Source organism: Nerophis ophidion, linkage group LG18 (assembly GCF_033978795.1).
Source record: "Nerophis ophidion isolate RoL-2023_Sa linkage group LG18, RoL_Noph_v1.0, whole genome shotgun sequence".
NCBI classification, from domain to species: Eukaryota; Metazoa; Chordata; class Actinopteri; order Syngnathiformes; family Syngnathidae; genus Nerophis; species Nerophis ophidion.
The window spans coordinates 12,999,147-13,016,406 of NC_084628.1; the positions used below are offsets into that span (position 1 = coordinate 12,999,147).

General features: G+C 41.5%; 1 protein-coding gene across 2 annotated transcripts in view; it reads left to right on the forward strand.

Moving 5' to 3' along the window:
* The window catches only part of clmpb (CXADR like membrane protein b), a 387,744-nt gene that overhangs the window by 320,373 nt on the left and 50,111 nt on the right, over positions 1–17,260 (forward strand). The gene's annotated exons all lie outside the window — the stretch shown is intronic.

Consider the following 17,260-nt stretch of genomic DNA (forward strand, 5'->3'; position numbering starts at 1 on the left):
GTCTCCAAAGTTCCAAAAAATACTCGAAAAAACGGAAAATAACAGAGCTGAGTCCCGGTGTTTGTAATGTGTTCAAAATGAAAATGGCGGGTGTGTTACCTCGGTGACGTCTCGTTCTGACGTCATCGCTACGAGACCGATAAACAGAAAGGCGTTTAATTCGCCAAAATTCACCCATTTAAAGTTCGGAAATCGGTTAAAAAAATACATGGTCTTTTTTCTGCAACATCAAGGTATATATTGCCGCTTGGACAGGTTTGGTGATAATGTTCCCCTTTAAAGAATGAAACTCGATATTGACGATAAAATGTCGTGAATTTAAACCATAACCAAGCATGCATCACTTACTTTGGCCAAAAATATTACAATAAAAATACAGAAAAAAATATCTGCAGCGGTAAAGTTTAGATTAATGAAGGAAAGAAGAAAGTCAATTAATATTTATAACTGAATACATTTACATATGCATAAAAACTAGTTTTTTATTTTATTATTTTTTTTTTTATAAATTAAGTAATGTTATGACAACCTTTTTCCACAACACAATATAGAACGTGAGATACAACAAGATAATGCAAATAATTTGTTTTCAAAACGGTTACAGAAAGGTGGGACCCCAAAAATTTACTGTGGGACTCCGTTTTTACAACTTTTTGGGGTCCCTGGGACCTTGTGCCAACACTGATGGCATATTGGTGCTTGCAAAACAGCAGCAGGCGGCTGTGGCCTGCGGGGCGGTTCTAATACTAATCAATTTTCCTCCCAGGGGCCATACATCATTAATTCACGGGCCGGATCTGGCTTTGACTTTGACACGTAGGTAATAGAGGATCTTTAACGGACATGTTTGCAGTAGGTTCATAAAACCACCATCACGCATGTGTCATAAAGAAAATGTATTGCTGAATGTTTGCGCTGGATCAGGGGTCCATCCATCCATCCATCATCTTCCGCTTATCCGAGGTCGGGTCGCGGGGGCAGCAGCCTAAGCAGGGAAGCCCAGACTTCCCTATCTCCAGCCACTTCGTCTAGCTCTTCCCGGGGGATCCCGAGGCGTTCCCAGGCCAGCCGGGAGACATAGTCTTCCCAACGTGTCCTGGGTCTTCCCCGTGGCCTCCTACCAGCTGGACGTGCCCTAAACACATCCCTAGGGAGGCGTTCGGGTGGCATCCTGACCAGATGCCCGAACCACCTCATCTGGCTCCTCTCGATGTGGAGGAGCAGCGGCTTTACGTTGAGCTCCTCCCGGATGGCAGAGCTTCTCACCCTATCTCTAAGGGAGAGCCCCGCCACCCGGCGGAGGAAACTCATTTCGGCCGCTTGTACCCGTGATCTTATCCTTTCGGTCATGACCCAAAGCTCATGACCATAGGTGAGGATGGGAACGTAGATCGACCGGTAAATTGAGAGCTTTGCCTTCCGGCTCAGCTCCTTCTTCACCACAACGGATCGATACAACGTCCGCATTACTGAAGACGCCGCACCGATCCGCCTGTCGATCTCACGATCCACTCTTCCCCCACTCGTGAACAAGACTCCTAGGTACTTGAACTCCTCCACTTGGGGCAGGGTCTCCTCCCCAACCCGGAGATGGCACTCCACCCTTTTCCGGGCGAGAACCATGGACTCGGACTTGGAGGTGCTGATTCTCATTCCGGTCGCTTCACACTCGGCTGCGAACCGATCCAGCGAGAGCTGAAGATCCCGGCCAGATGAAGCCATCAGGACTACATCATCTGGATCAGGGGTGTCAAACTCAAATACACAATGGGCCAAAATTCTAAACTGAACAAAGCCGCGGGCCAAAGTTGAACAAGTTAACCTTTTAATAGGGACCCAAACAAGTTTTGCATTGAATATTGAACAAGCAAGGCTTATATAACTTCATAGTGACATGCAAAATCGAGTTTTGTTGGTAGCGGGGGTGTATATTGTAGCGTCCCGGATGAGTTAGTGCTGCAAGGGGTTCTGGGTATTTGTTCTTTTGTGTTTATGTTGTGTTACGGTGCGGATGTTCTCCCGAACTGTGTTTGTCATTCTTGTTTGGTGTGGGTTCACAGTGTGGTGTAACAGTGTTAAAGTTGTTTATACGGCCACCCTCAGTGTGACCTGTATGGCTGTTGACCAAGTATGCCTTGCATTCACTTGTGTGTGTGTGTAGAAGCCGCATATATTACGTGACTGGGCCGGCATTTTGTTTGTATGGAGGAAAAGCGGACGTGACGACAGGTTGTAGAGGTTGCTAAAAGCAGTACCTTTAAGGCACGCCCCCAATTTTGTTGTCCAGGTGGAAATTCGGGAGAATGGTTGCCCCGGGAGATTTTCGGGGGGGGGCACTGAAATTCGGGATTCTCCTGGAAAAATCGGTAGGGTTGGCAAGTATGAGAATTAGCGTTGAATGCGGTGATACAGCGGCATCGCCACTGTATAATACCAGCGGGCCAGCTCTAATGTTAATTTATTATTGCCTCAAGGGCCAAATTAAATTACACGGGGCCAGAGTTTGACACCCATGCGCTAGATCCTTATAAACAGCAAGCGGCTCCTCTCAAATTAAGGATCTTTGAGTTGTCTTAGTATTTTCCAGTTGTGCTGCTTTTTGGTGTGAATTTGTGTTTATTTCATAACTTGGCAGATCACCTTCAAATCCTTTCTTCTATGCCAGACATCCTTTGTTTTATTAAGCAGACCACAATCTTTCAACCTTGGCAGAGGTCTGTGCTTCCCTGAGTGCCTTCCCAGTTGCTACTGTGTGTTATCGAGACTGCCGTTTCAAAAAGCTGTCACAGTTTGACGTACTGCGTGTGTTTGTGTGTGTGTGTGTGTGTGTGTGTGTTTGTGTGTGTACAAAGATGCCACAATGGGGGAAATTCAACATCGAGTGTTGTTGACACAAATGATGGGGTCCAACAGTCCGGCCGTCCCAGCTGTGCACACTGTGAAAGAGGCCAACGCAAGCCGCCACGCCGCCGCGTGGAGGCGAGCTTATTTTGGCAGCGCGGCGTCGTTCATTCCACCGCACAAATGCCTCCCTTCCCATCATAAATAACTGGCAAACTGGGGGAGAGGTGATTATATACCCAAGCAAACCTCCACTAGCTCCCTCACTTCTCACTTGTCTGCCAACTTTCTCCGGCAAATAGTGTGCTTTCTTTCTGTCACACACTATTTTCAGCTGCAACATTGACTCGTGATCGAAAAGAGCTGTATCCAAAATGTTGCCCTTCAGTCAACATTTTCTTGTACATTATATTGCCAAAAGTATTTGGCCACCTGCCTTGGCTCACATATAAACTTCAGGTGGCATCCCATTCCTAACCCGGAGGGTTCAATATGATGTCAGTCTCCCTTTTTGCAGCTATTACAGCTTCAACTCTTCTGGGGAGGCTGTCCACAAGGTTTCAGACTGTGTTTAGAGGAATCTTCGACCATTCTTCCAAAAACTAGGGCTGGGCGTATCGATACCAAGTATCGATATTATCGATACTTATTGAGTATCGGTATCGTATCGATACTGGCATGATGGTATCGATACTTCACCAAATTAAGCGAATCACTCCGATTTAAAAAAAAAAAAAAGGTGAGCGCAGCGCAGCGCTCCTCACCACTCTACCCTCCTCCCTAGTGATGGGTCGCGAACGAGATTTAAAAACACTTTAAAAATTCATCTTCAACCCAAAATAAAAGAAAATAAATACAATTAACATGACGCTTGGTGCGTTCGCGCACACACATCAGTCTAATTCGCTCCGAGGTTCACTCGGACACGCACACTTTTTTGATTGATTGATTGATACTTTTATTAGTAGATTGCACAGTTCAGTACATTTTCCGTACAATTGACCACTAAATGGTAACACCCAAATAAGTTTTTCGACTTGTTTAAGTCGGGGTCCACGTTAATCATTTCATGGTTCAAATATATACTATCAACATAATACAGTCATCACACAAGTTAATCATCATAGTATATACATTGAATTATTTACATTATTTACAATCCGGGGGGTGGGATGAGGAGCTTTGGTTGATATCAGAACTTCAGTCATCAACAATTGCATCAACAGAGAAATGTGGACATTGAAACAGTGTAGGTCTTACTCAGTAGGATATGTACAGCCAGCAGAGAACATAGTGAGTTCACATAGCATAAGAACAAGTATATACATTAGAAGTACATTTGAGTTGTTTATAATCCGGAGAGATGGGATGTGAATGGAGGAGGGTATTAGTAAAGTGTTGAAGTTGCCTGGAGGTGTTGTTTTAGAGCGGTTTTGAAGGAGGATAGAGATGCACTTACTTTTACACCTGTTGGGAGTGCATTCCACATTGATGTGGCCCTGAAAGAGAATGAGTTAAGACCTTTGTTAGATCAAAATCTGGGTTTAACGTGGTTTGTGGAGCTCCCCCTGGTGTTGTGGTTATGGCGGTCATTTACGTTAAGGAAGTAATTTGACATGTACTTCGGTATCAAGAAGGTGTAGTGGATTTTATAGACTAGGCTCAGTGCAAGTTGTTTTACTCTGTCCTCCACCCTGAGCCAGCCCACTTTGGAGAAGTGGGTTGGATTGAGGTGTGATCTGGGGTTGAGGTCTAAAAGTAACCGGATTAGCTTATTCTGGGATGTTTGGAGTCTAGATTTGAGGGTTTTGGAGGTGCTGGGGTACCAGGAGGTGCAAGCGTAATCGAAGAAGGGTTGAATGAGAGTTCCCGCTAGAATCTTCAAGGTGCTTTTGTTGACCAGAGAGGAGATTCTGTAGAGGAATCTCGTTCTTTGGTTGACCTTTTTGATCACCTTGGTTGCCATTTTATCACAGGAAAGATTAGCCTCTAGAATGGAACCTAGGTAGGTGATCTCATCCTTCCTGGTGATAACAATGTCACCCACTTTTATAGTGAAGTCACTGACCTTCTTAAGTTTGATATAGGACCCAAATAGGATGGATTCCGTTTTACCTAAGTGTATGGATAGCTTGTTGTCAGCGAGCCAGGTGCAAATATTGAGGAGTTCAGCACTGAGGATTTGTTCCACCTGTGACTTGTCCTTGCCGGATACCAGCAGGGCCGAGTCATCCGCATACAGGAACAATTCACAGTGGCATGCTGATGACATGTCATTTACGTATATTAGGAACAGTAAAGGTCCTAGTATACTGCCTTGGGGGACTCCACAGCTTACTGAGAGGGGAGGAGACATAGTGCCGTTCACCTCTACCACCTGTTTCCTCCCCTCCAAGTAAGATTGCATCCAGCTCGATAAGGTTTCGTCGAATCCGATTGCTCTGAGCTTATCCAACAGTATATCGTGGTTAACGGTGTCAAAGGCCTTCTGAATGTCCAGCATGACCATGCCGCAGTATTTTCCCGCGTCCACCTCACTGCGTTTCCAGTGCGACTTAATGTCTTGGTTGTAAACTGTAAAGTATTTTATTGCACTAAAATAACGATAAGGATTTCTCAGTTCTTTTGTTTTGTGTTCATTTTTACAACTGTTTAATAACTAGTGTTTTCTTTTTTACTTAAGTTCTTGTGTGTTGTGAGGCGACTAGCCAAGTTCAGTATTTGTTTTCACCTTATTTGCACTACTTACTTTATTGTAATTGATATTATTACTTTTTTATTAGAATTTCTCAGTTCTTTTGTTTTGTGTTCATGTTTACAACTTTGTTCAATAACTAGAGTTTTGTTATTTACCTTAAGTGTTTGTGTGTTTTGAGGCGACAAGCCAGGTTCAGTAGTTGTTTGCACCTTATTTGCATTACTTTATTGCTATTGATATTACTTTTGTAATAAATATTTTATTTTTTTACTTAAATCGTTGTCCTGTGTTGTATTATTATCATAATCAATTAATAAAGGCAAAAGTACAATTTTTTTTTTCAAAAGTATCGATACCCTTAAGTCCCCACCATCAGATGACGACACTTCCGGTATCGGTATCTGTATCGGTGATACTGGCCTGTATTGGATCGGATTGGCATCGATACCCAAATTTGCGATATCGCCCACACCTACCAAAAACACATTGGTGAGGTCACAAACCGATGTTGGTCGCAGTGTTAATTTTGTTGACGAAAAATTTTCGCCATTGTTATCGTCAACGACCTTTTTTTCTGATTAAAACGAAACAATAACTAAATAAAAAATAATTTACGTGGACTAAGACAATGACGAGGGTGTATTGACATATTCGTCAACGAATAAAAACGAGACGAAAATGTCTGCCAGAGACGAGATCCAATCAGAACTCATTTCGTTAGGAAGAGGCGGGAGGAGTTGGGAAGAGAACCAATCAGAGCGAGGTGGTAAGAAAGTTACGTAGACGTAGTTTGCGTTTGACACTGACCCGGGAATGCGCTGCAGAAGACAACATGTCAACGCCGGGGAGGAAGAAGAGAGAGGACACATGGGGAAATTTTATATTTGACGTCAAAGATAACAAGACGCAGTGTAAGAAATGCAGCGCAAGGATTACGGGGAAAAACACAACAAACTTGAAGCGACATGTACAGTCGAACACCCCGAAATCCACACACAGGTAAGCATTTTCCACAACATACAACTCACTCGACGTTGTCTCGTTTATTACACGGCTTACTCATGAAATACTACATTTGAGACATGATTTTTATCAAAATACGACTTGTATCAGTGATTTTTCCGCTGCTTTGCTTTGACTTTCAGAAATTGAAGGGAAAGTTTACATATTACCCTTTAGTCGACTAAATCTACTGTAGTTTTCGTCGACTATAATCTTATGATATTTCGTCAACTAAAACTAGACTATAACTAAAACAATTTAAATAAATTATGACTAAAACTAAATCAAATTTCGCTGTCAAAATTAACACTGGTTGGTCGAGAAGGCCTGGCTCTCAGTCTCTGTTCTAATTTAATCCCAAAGGTGTTCTATCGTGTTCAGGTCAGGACTCTGTGCAGGCCAGTCAAGTTCATCCACACCAGACTCTTGTCATCCATGTATTTATGGACCTTGCTTTGTGCACTGGTGACACAAGGCTGAAGCTTAGAGGTGACAGAGCTTTCGTTACAGCTGCTCCCAAGCTCTGGAACGACCTACCTCTGAGTGTTAGACAAGCCTCCTCTCTTCCTGTTTTTAAATCTCTCTTAAAAACATACTTTTGTTCCTTGGCTTGAACCTGTTGTTATGTCTTTATGTTTTATTTATTTATTTTTTATCATGTTCTGTTTGTGTTGTGTTGTTTGCTCGGTCCTTGTATTATCTTTTAACCTGTCCATTGTATAGCACTTTGGCTACCCCTGTGGTAAATTTTAAATGTGCTTTATAAATAAAGTTGATTTGATTTGATTTGACAGTCATATTGGAAGAGAAATGGGCCCGCTCCAAATTGTTCCCACAAGGTTGGGAGCATGGAATTTGTCCAAAATGTTTTGGTATCCTAGAGCAGTGGTTCTCAAACTTTTTTTCAGTGATGTACCCCCTGTGAACATTTTTTAAATTCAAGTACCCCCTAATCAGAGCAAATCATTTTTGGTTGGAAAAAAGAGATAAAGAAGTATGTCATCAGTTTCTGATTTATTAAATTGTATAATAGTGCAAAATATTCCTCATTTGTAGTGGTCTTTCTTGAACTATTTGGAAAAAAAGATATAAAAATAACTAAAAACTTGTCGAAAAATAAACAAGTGATTCAATTATAAACAAACATTTCTACACATAGAAGTAATCATCAACTTAAAGTGTCCTCTTTGGGGATCAAATAGAAATCCATCTGGATTCATGAACTTAATTCTAAAAATTTCTTCACAAAAAAATACATCTTTAACATCAATATTTATGGAACATGTCCACAGAAAATCCAGCTGTCAACACTGAATATTGCATTGTTGCATTTCTTTTCACAGTTTATGAAATTACATTCATATTTTGTTGAAGTATTATTCAATAAATATATTTATAAAGGATTTTTGAATTGTTGCTGTTTTTAGAATATTTAAAAAAAATCTCACGTACCCCTTGGCATACCTTCAAGTACCCCTAGGGGTACGCTTACCCCCATTTGAGAACCACTGTCCCAGAGTATTCAAATTTCCTTTCATTGACACTAATAATATTGTGCATTAGGTGCACCGATAAGTTATAAGTTAAAAGAGTGTGCCTTATAGTCCGGAAAATATGTTAATTGTTGTGTGTTGATTCATTCCTCGCTGTACGCTGACTACTCTAAAGTATGTCCGGTTGTATAGTTTTGTCCTAAACAGCTCGTGCCGTTCCGCCCCCACAGCCCTTAGTGCTCGGAGGAAATGTGTTTATACGGTCAAGTGTTGCCAAACGTGGTCAGAGAACACATCAGCGCTCACTGGGCACCTGTCCACCCGTTCCCTGCACGCTCCATACACCCTCCCCCCTCCACACCAGCAGTCCCATAAGTGAGCCGTGGGCCAACAGAAATGTCAGCTTGGTGCCGGCGAGCCAAAGTGTCAGCGCTGACGCAGGACACGGAGGGGTAGAGCAGCCGTCCATAAACGGACGTCTTCACCCGGAAACGTCATTTGCTGGCTTTCAGCAGTTCTATGACTTTTGTTTGTTTTTTCCCGCTGCTTTCTTTTTTTTTTTTTTTCATCCCAGTACAGTCATTGTCACTCAAGGTTGAAAAGTTGACAGGGCGTTGCGTCTCCTCGGTGGCCGATGTCCATTAGATTATGAGTCAGCAGAACAAAAAAATAAATAAATACCGTGTCTGTGCAGTGGGCTGGACTTAATGTTTGATGCTGGGGGTCTACTGTCTTCCCTTGACTCCTCGCTCTCTGTAATCAGCGCGGTGGAGCTCGCCAGGGCTGGATCCCGCCACGTGCCCGAGGCCTGATAAGAGCTCCCTGTGCCCCCTCCTCACACCTCCCACCACCGGGACACCTCCTACAGATACGGTGAGGTTGACCCCGTAAAGTGGGGGCATTGCAATCGTTTTCGAACATAACATACGCACACAATTTTCACCAAGTGTATTTTAAACTCACCTTCATGCCATGACTGGGGGTCACCCCTTCTCACAGCGGTGTTAACAATTCAAACGGTAGTTCCGCTTGCGCAAATAATTTGGGCAAACGCCAGATTTGTATCAGCAAATACAGTGGGGCAAAAAAGTAATTAATCAGCCACAGATTGTGCAAGTTCTCCCACTTAAAATGATGACAGAGGTCTGTAATTTTCATTATAGGTACACTTCAACTGTGAGAGACCGAATCCAGGAATTCACATTGTAGGAATTTTAAATAATTTATTTGTAAATTATGGTGAGAAATAAGTATTTGGTCAACCATTCAAAGCTCTCACTGATGGAAGGAGGTTTTGGCTCAAAATCTCACGATACATGGCCCCATTCATTCTTTCCTTAACACGGATCAATCGTCCTGTCCCCTTAGAAGAAAAACAGCCCCAAAGCATGATGTTTCCACCCCAATGTTTTTGTTATCTTCTTGTTAGTTTTTGGACTCCTTTAGTTCCTTTTTGCGCTCCCTTGTTTTGTTTGGTTACCACTTATGATTTTCACCTGCCTCTGGTGTTCGGACCGTGCACCTGTTTCTAATCAAGAACCTTATTTAAGCCTGTCTTTGCCAGTCAGTCGGCCTGGCGTCATTGCTTGTTTGAATGCAATACCAGAGTTCATGTTGCTCGATTCATGCCGTGTCCACGAAAGTCTTGTTTATGTCTTGCCACAGTTTCGTGTTTGTTCCCCGCCATAGTTTATGTTTGTGTACCTCATGCCCTGCCAAGATTTATCGAGTTAATAAATATGTTCCTACCTGCAAGCCTTGTCCAAAATAGTCCATTTGCATCCCGGGAGAACAAACCTCGCAGTAAGCTGGTGCACAAATTGAACCGTGCATGAACATCACCTTGTTTGAAAAACAAAGCCAACACAGTGGATAAACTCACAACAAATTACACACCTGCAAATCAGTCAGCTGTTGCCGTATCCGTAATACGCCGATAGGGAGAAGTTTGTATTTACACGATGAGTCGGGTGTGTTTTGACCTCCGCCGAACCCCTGAGGCTGACTCACCGAACCCCTAGGGTTCAATCGAACCCAGGTTAAGAACCACTGACTTGGACATTGTAGATTCTGAAGGGCAGATTTGGTACACCATGGCAACATAAGCTAACTGAATTCTGATTGGATAAAAACTCCATCCACGCATCCATCCATTTTCTACCGCCAATTCACTTTGGGGTCGCGGGTGGCGCTGGTGCCTATCTCAGCTAAAATCGGGTGGTAGGTGGTGTACACCCTGGACAAGTCTCCACCTCATCACAGGGCCAACACATATAGACAGACTACGTTCCAACTCACATTCACACACTAGGGCCAATTTTGTGTTGCCAATCAACCTATTCCCAGGGGCATGTCTTTGGAAGTGGGAGGAAGCCGGAGTACCCGGAGGGAACCCACGCATTCACGGGGAGGACATGCAAACTCCACACAGAAAGATCCCGAGCCTGGATTTGAACCCAGGACTGCAGGACCTTCGTATTGTGAGGCAGACGCACTAACCCCTCTCCCACTGTGAAGCCCCACCTCTGAGTTGTTTTATTCATTTGATTATTCTGTAAAGTATTATAAATCATTTGTAGTGTCAGCCCTCCTACTCGGATGCAACTTTTTTGCTACATTTCTTTACAAACTTCTTATAACGCAATTACAAAAAAAAAAAAATAACAAACTGCTCCGCTCAGTCGGGACTCTTCTCGCCAAAGACACAGCGCCTTGATTTTATTAGCATTTGTTTATTGACTCGGAGCCAACAGGAGGCGCTATTAATGAGAGTGTGATCATGAAAAGGAGCCGCGACCATCTACACAACTGGCAACGACTTACACACAAAGCAAACACAGCCAAATGATCCTCTGCTTTATTTTAAGCACACAAGCTGTTGACTCGCACGGCAATTAAATTAAAGGCAGGTAGTTAAGTTAAATGTGGAAGAGCCAAAAATATCTTGTCGCATTTTAGTGTGTGAAGCCCCGCTGGAGCGCTGCATTTTTTTTAATTTACAGGCTTTTGGAGCAGGTGGTAGGAGGCCAGCATCTTAACAGTCAAATTCACACACACGCACACAACTTCCAGCAAACCTCTGGATAATTCTCCACAAACTTGCCATGCGGTCCGAGTCCTCAAGTAAATTAGAATTGCTACACACACACACACGCACACACACACACACACACTTGCATTTCTTACCTTCTTGAGACCTGAGAAAAATGCCGACCTCTTCAGGACCACCCTTTTGTAGATATATAAAAATGTGTATTTACAACATGAATAATATATACATACTATTCAAATATAAAAAAGACGTTGTGAAAAATTTGTTGGAATTTCACAAGAAAAAGATCACAATTTCAAAAGAAAAACTTAGGATTTTGCCAGTATTATAATAAGTCGTAATTTTAATCAACGCAAGTAAAAATTTTACAAAGAAAAACGTTTGTGCAAATATATGATACAAGTTGGAATTGTACTCAATACAAGTGGCAATTTTACAAGAAAACCTTAAAATGTTCGCAATTTTGTTAAGAGTCGTAATTTTTCGCAACAAAAGTCACAATGTTGTATGAAAAATTAGCCTATAGTTATAATCTGCATTTGAAATCTGAAAGTCATAATTTTACTCAAAAAATGTCACTATTTTTACAAGAACAACAAAAAAAAATGGCAATATTGTGTTAATAGTCAGAATTGTACATGACAAATGTCACCATTTTGCGTTAAAAAGTAATAATTTTGCGAGACAATATTGCATATATTACAGTAACTGAAAGAACATGAAAAAATGTTCCCAATTTTAGAAGAAAGAAGTCGACACATTGTGAGAAAAAGACTGCTTTTAGTCAATTTAATTGTTTTTTTTTAATCGTCATTATTTTCTTCAAGTTGATACAGAATGTCTCTGTATACATATGTCTTTATTTAGTTGTATTAATTTTGGCCTAAGGGCGCACATTTAAATTTCTTACACACACTTATTATTTCTTATGTTGACCAGAGAGGGAGCACGTCAATTTTTTACTCAGACTTGTTATTTCATATGTTGACCAGAGTGAGAGCACTTTTAAAACCACTCTAGTTTTAATAGATTTCACCACTAGGGGTGCAAATGAGACATTCTCTATTAGATGCAATGTTATTGGAACCATGATTTATGTCATCACTTGTTCACACCTCCTCATATGGGAGATACTTTTCCTTGTTGATGTCTCAAGAAGGGTTGAATACTAGAACACACACACACGCACATACATACTGGTTATTATTTGGAATAGGGACTAAGTTTTTGATCATCACTTGTGGGTACCACCCTTTCGACAGGTTGTGGAGGCATAAAACAAAATTAGGTAAAATGTCTCCAGCGACCCCCCGTGACCCCGAACGGGACAAGCAGTAGAAAATGGATAGATGGATGGCCACTGCCCAGTTAGCTCATACATGTCTTTAAATCTCTGGATTGATGAAGTAATGTGCTGATCATTCTTACTGGGGACCCTGGGGAAAAGAGTTAATATGGTTCATGGGGACCAAATTTCTATAATTTTGTATAATTCGCACAAATTTGTACGTGACTACTGAGGACCATTTTGAAAAACTAAAAGTTCAAATTAAATATGACATGAATACAGCACTACAGCGGTCCTCTTATGGGAAGTTTCACCACTTAGATGTTAAAGCAAATCCTGCATCTTCTGTCACAACGTGGGGATTTTCGCAATTTACTGCGAGGATTGTTCTCCCAGGAAACAAACGGACTATTCCGGACAGGACTCGTAGGTAGAAACATGATTTATTCTTGACTATCAAATACGTACAAACAAAAGGCGCACAAAGCAAAACATAGCACAGGAAAAAACAACTAAAACTTACAAACCGCGTTTCCATTTGAGTTGGGAAATTGTGTTAGATGTAAATATAAACAGAATACAATGATTTGCAAATAATTTTAAACCCATATTCAATTGAATGCACTACAAAAACAAGATATTTGATGTTCTAACTCATAAAATTTATTTTTTTTTGCAAATAATAATTAACTTAGAATTTCATGGCTGCAACACGTACCAAAGTAGTTGGGAAAGGGCATGTTAACCACTGTGTTACATCACATTTTATTTTAACAGCACTCTAAAAACGTTTGGGAACTGAGGAAACTATTTGTTGAAGCTTTGAAAGTGGAATTATTTCCCATTCTTGTTTTATGCAGAGCTTCAGTTGTTCAACAGTCCGGGGTGTCCGCAAACAATCGCTTGACACATGCAATGACGCCAGGCCGACTGACAGACAAAGACAGGCTTAAATACTGGTCTCTTGATTAGAGACAGGTGTGTCCTGAACGCAAGAGGCAGGTGAAAATCAAAAGTCGTCATGGAAACTAAAACAAACAAGGGTGCACACAAACAAGAACTAATGGCGTCTGAAAACTAACAGAAAATAACAAACAGGATCCAGACCACATATGACACATTTAGCAGTAAGAAGTTGTCTGCAACTCCGACTACTATATATAGATGGATGGAAAATTATGAATGTGAATCATACTTTAAGGTGATAATGTTTTATAATCATGCAGTATGAAAATGTCGCCCAAAGGAACATTAAACCAGATTTTGATTTTGGAAAAAATATATTAGTTTTAACTAAGGATGGATACCATACAGAATCACAGTACTATTTGTTACGTTTGGAACGTATTTTGATGCATGAAAGTGTCACCCCAAGATGCTACAGGACCAGGACAAAGCAGGATTGCAGGTAGGAGCTTGTTCAATATACAAAAGGTAAAATAACACTGGTACAAAAGGAAAAGAAACGGCGTGCCAACGCACGGGAAGCTAATTCTACACTTAGCATGCAGTCTAAAGAGTCCAAGAGGCGCGTGCCGAATGCACGGAAGCCAAGACGGAACTTAGTTCAAAAATAGTGTGCCCAACACACGGAAGCTAAGACGGAACTTAGCACAGAGTGAAAAAAACAAACGTGACTGTTGCATGAAGCAAACAAACCATCCAGGCTGAACAAAGGTAGCAGGCAGGTATAAATACTCCCGTAAACAATTACTAACAGTTGTGCGTAGAAACAAGGGCAGGTGGGACAATTCAGAAACCATGGTAACAAAAACAGGAAGTGCACACATAAACTCAGCCCCGGAAGAGTCCAAACAATCAAAAAACCAAAAGGGACCCAAAAAAAACAGACAAAGGTTGTGATCCGGGAAGCGGATTGCAACATTATTAATGTTTTATGGGCCAAAGCTGAAAAATCACTTAGGCATCTTCAGAATGGATGTGACCATTGTTTAAAAAGGTTTTTCTTTTGGGGACCTGTTTTTTTCTGTCACCGTACCGTCAGAGGTCCTTTAAAAGTGACTGTGTGAACAGACAGAGTGATGTCCCCATTAAGTCAGCATTGCCAGAACACGGACACACACGCACACACACGCACACACACACACCCTGCAGAGACTCAGGACTGGACAGTGTGACGGGTGCTCAGGGGCGCCCATTAAAAACACACACATGTATTTATTGCTGCATATTTATTGCAACCTGAGCACTCCGCCTGACTTGTTTTGTTGGCAGTAAAAAAGTAAAGCGTTTTTTATTTCGCCGACTTAATGGATTCTGAGGAAAGCGAGGGATAAAGGAGGTGGGAGGTCATGGATTTTGAAAGGGAATTGTGTCATTAAGTGATGAGCTGATGGAACCCTAGGAAGGAAGTTAGGAAATGGAGTAGTTATCGGGATCTATGGCTGCAATTTTAATCAGTAAGTTTAAAGCAACAACATGGAGTAATTAGACCTTGAAATAGTTTCTGGATGTGGTTACCAAGGCAACGCAAAGTTGCAACAAAGATGCTGGCAACGAGCCATAAAACCTGAGAGCATCTCAGTTTGTTCACTGTGAGTCAATATTCAGTTTTTTGAAAAGAGTCCCCACTGTCTATGAGGCCGTGAATGTGCTCAGGTTCAGACCTCACGGCTAAATGGATGAAGGCAAGGCAAGAAAAAGTGGGGGACTAAATGTTTGCCTGTATGAATTTAAATGTTTCAAACGCTTATAAACTGTGATGTTTTGCAGCTCCATACATTTTCAAATTTTTTAAATGGATTCTCTTAGTAGGAGAGGTTGATGACCCTCTGGTGAAGTAGAGATTACCAAATTCATGTGGGAATATAATCAGTGGATCATAGTAATCATAATCTTACATCATTATCAAACCAATTATTATTATTATTATTGTCGTTATGGGGCTTCACGGTGGCAGAGGGGTTAGTGCGTCTGCCTCACAATACGAAGGTCCTGCAGTCCTGGGTTCAAATCCAGGCTCGGGATCTTTCTGTGTGGAGTTTGCATGTTCTCCCCGTGAATGCGTGGGTTCCCTCCGGGTACTCCGGCTTCCTCCCACTTCCAAAGACATGCACCTGGGGATAGGTTGATTGGCAACACTAAAATGGCCCTAGTGTGTGAATGTGAGTGTGAAAGCTGTTTGTCTATCTGTGTTGGCCCTGCGATGAGGTGGCGACTTGTCCAGGGTGTACCCCGCCTTCCGCCCGACTGTAGCTGAGATAGGCGCCAGCGCCCCCCGCGACCCCGAAAGGGAATAAGCGGTAGAAAATGGATGGATGGATGGATGGATGGATTGTCGTTATGTTTAGGAGGGCTGATCTCGGGGAACATGCTTTATCAGTATCAATCAATCATTCAATGTTTATCATGTTAGACCCGCTCGACATCCATTGCTTTCCTCCTCTCTAAGGTTCTCATAGTCATCATTGTCACCGACGTCCCACTGGGTCATTATTGTCACTGATGTCCCACTGGGTGTGAGTTTTCCTTGCCCTTATGTGGGCCTACCGAGGATGTCGTGGTGGTTTGTGCAGCCCTTTGAGACACTAGTGATTTAGGGCTATATAAGTAAACATTGATTGATTGATTGATCTATATAGCCTTAAATCACAAGTGTCTCAAAGGGCTGCACAAGCCACAACAACACCCTCGGTTCAGATCCCATCTCAGGGCAAGGAAAAACTCAACCCAGTGGTATCATACAGTATCATGCTTCAAACCCTACAAAATATGTTCATTGTAGATATTAATCTGGACTTCTTCATAATTTACAAAACAAAAAAATCAGCGCAAATGTGTAGTATTCATTTTTGTTTTGTAGTATATATTGTGCTCCCAAATTAATGTTGCTAATCAAATTTGCATGAATTATTTATTGATTTTTTTTTTTACTATATTTTACTATATTTTCAAAAGGTTCAAGTCGGTCAAAGAATTCTTTATAGCTTAAACAAGCTTTATTTAAAAAAACAACAACAATGGTAATGAAGTTAGTTTTATTGTAAGTTGATCCATATTTCAAATGTTTTTGTTTTATTTATTGTTGTTAAGGATACAATGTTAAGTAGAGGTGTATTTATAACAGTTTTATAGAAAAATTACCGTATTTTACAGACCATAGAGCTCACCGGATTATAAGGCGCACCGCCGCTGAATGGTCTTTTTTTGATCTTTTTTCATATATTAGGCGCAACGGACATTATAAGGCGCATTAAAGGAGTCTTTTTTTTTTTTTTTTTTTCCCTATAAGTTAAACACTTCCTTGTGGTCAAGATAACATGTAATGGTGGTTATTTGGTCAAAATGTTACACATATGATGTTTTACAGAACATCTTCAAGTAGCTTTCTGACAGTCGCTTCAGGATGCGCCATCATAGTGCTTCACAACAAACAAAGAAACACCGGCTGTGTCTTGGTGCTTCAGCAAGAAACTTGCAGGAAGTTTAAAATTGCAAATTAGTAAACTAAAAAGGCCGTATTGGCATGTGTTGCAATGTTAAAATTTCATTTTTGATGAATAAACTATCAGACTGCGTGGTCGGTAGTAGTGGGTTTCAGTAGGCCTTTAAGTGCAAAACAGTGTGTCTGCTCTGGGCCTGCTAAAGATGGATGCTGACATTCATCCAGGCTGTTTACCTACACATTAAGGACACATGTAGGGGTTCCTCAAGCACTATCCAACTATTCCTTACTGTTGCTTTCATGCTTAAAGAAAATGCACCAATTATTACACGTCTGACTCTCTTAGACAAAAACTTTTCCATTTGATGAACTTTTTCCCACATCTCAGCTTCTTCTTCTTCTTCTTCTGCCAGACAGTAATTGACGTTCTACGTCTCAGCTCTCACTGGCTGGTCGGTCTCACTTTCCTTTCAACGCAGCC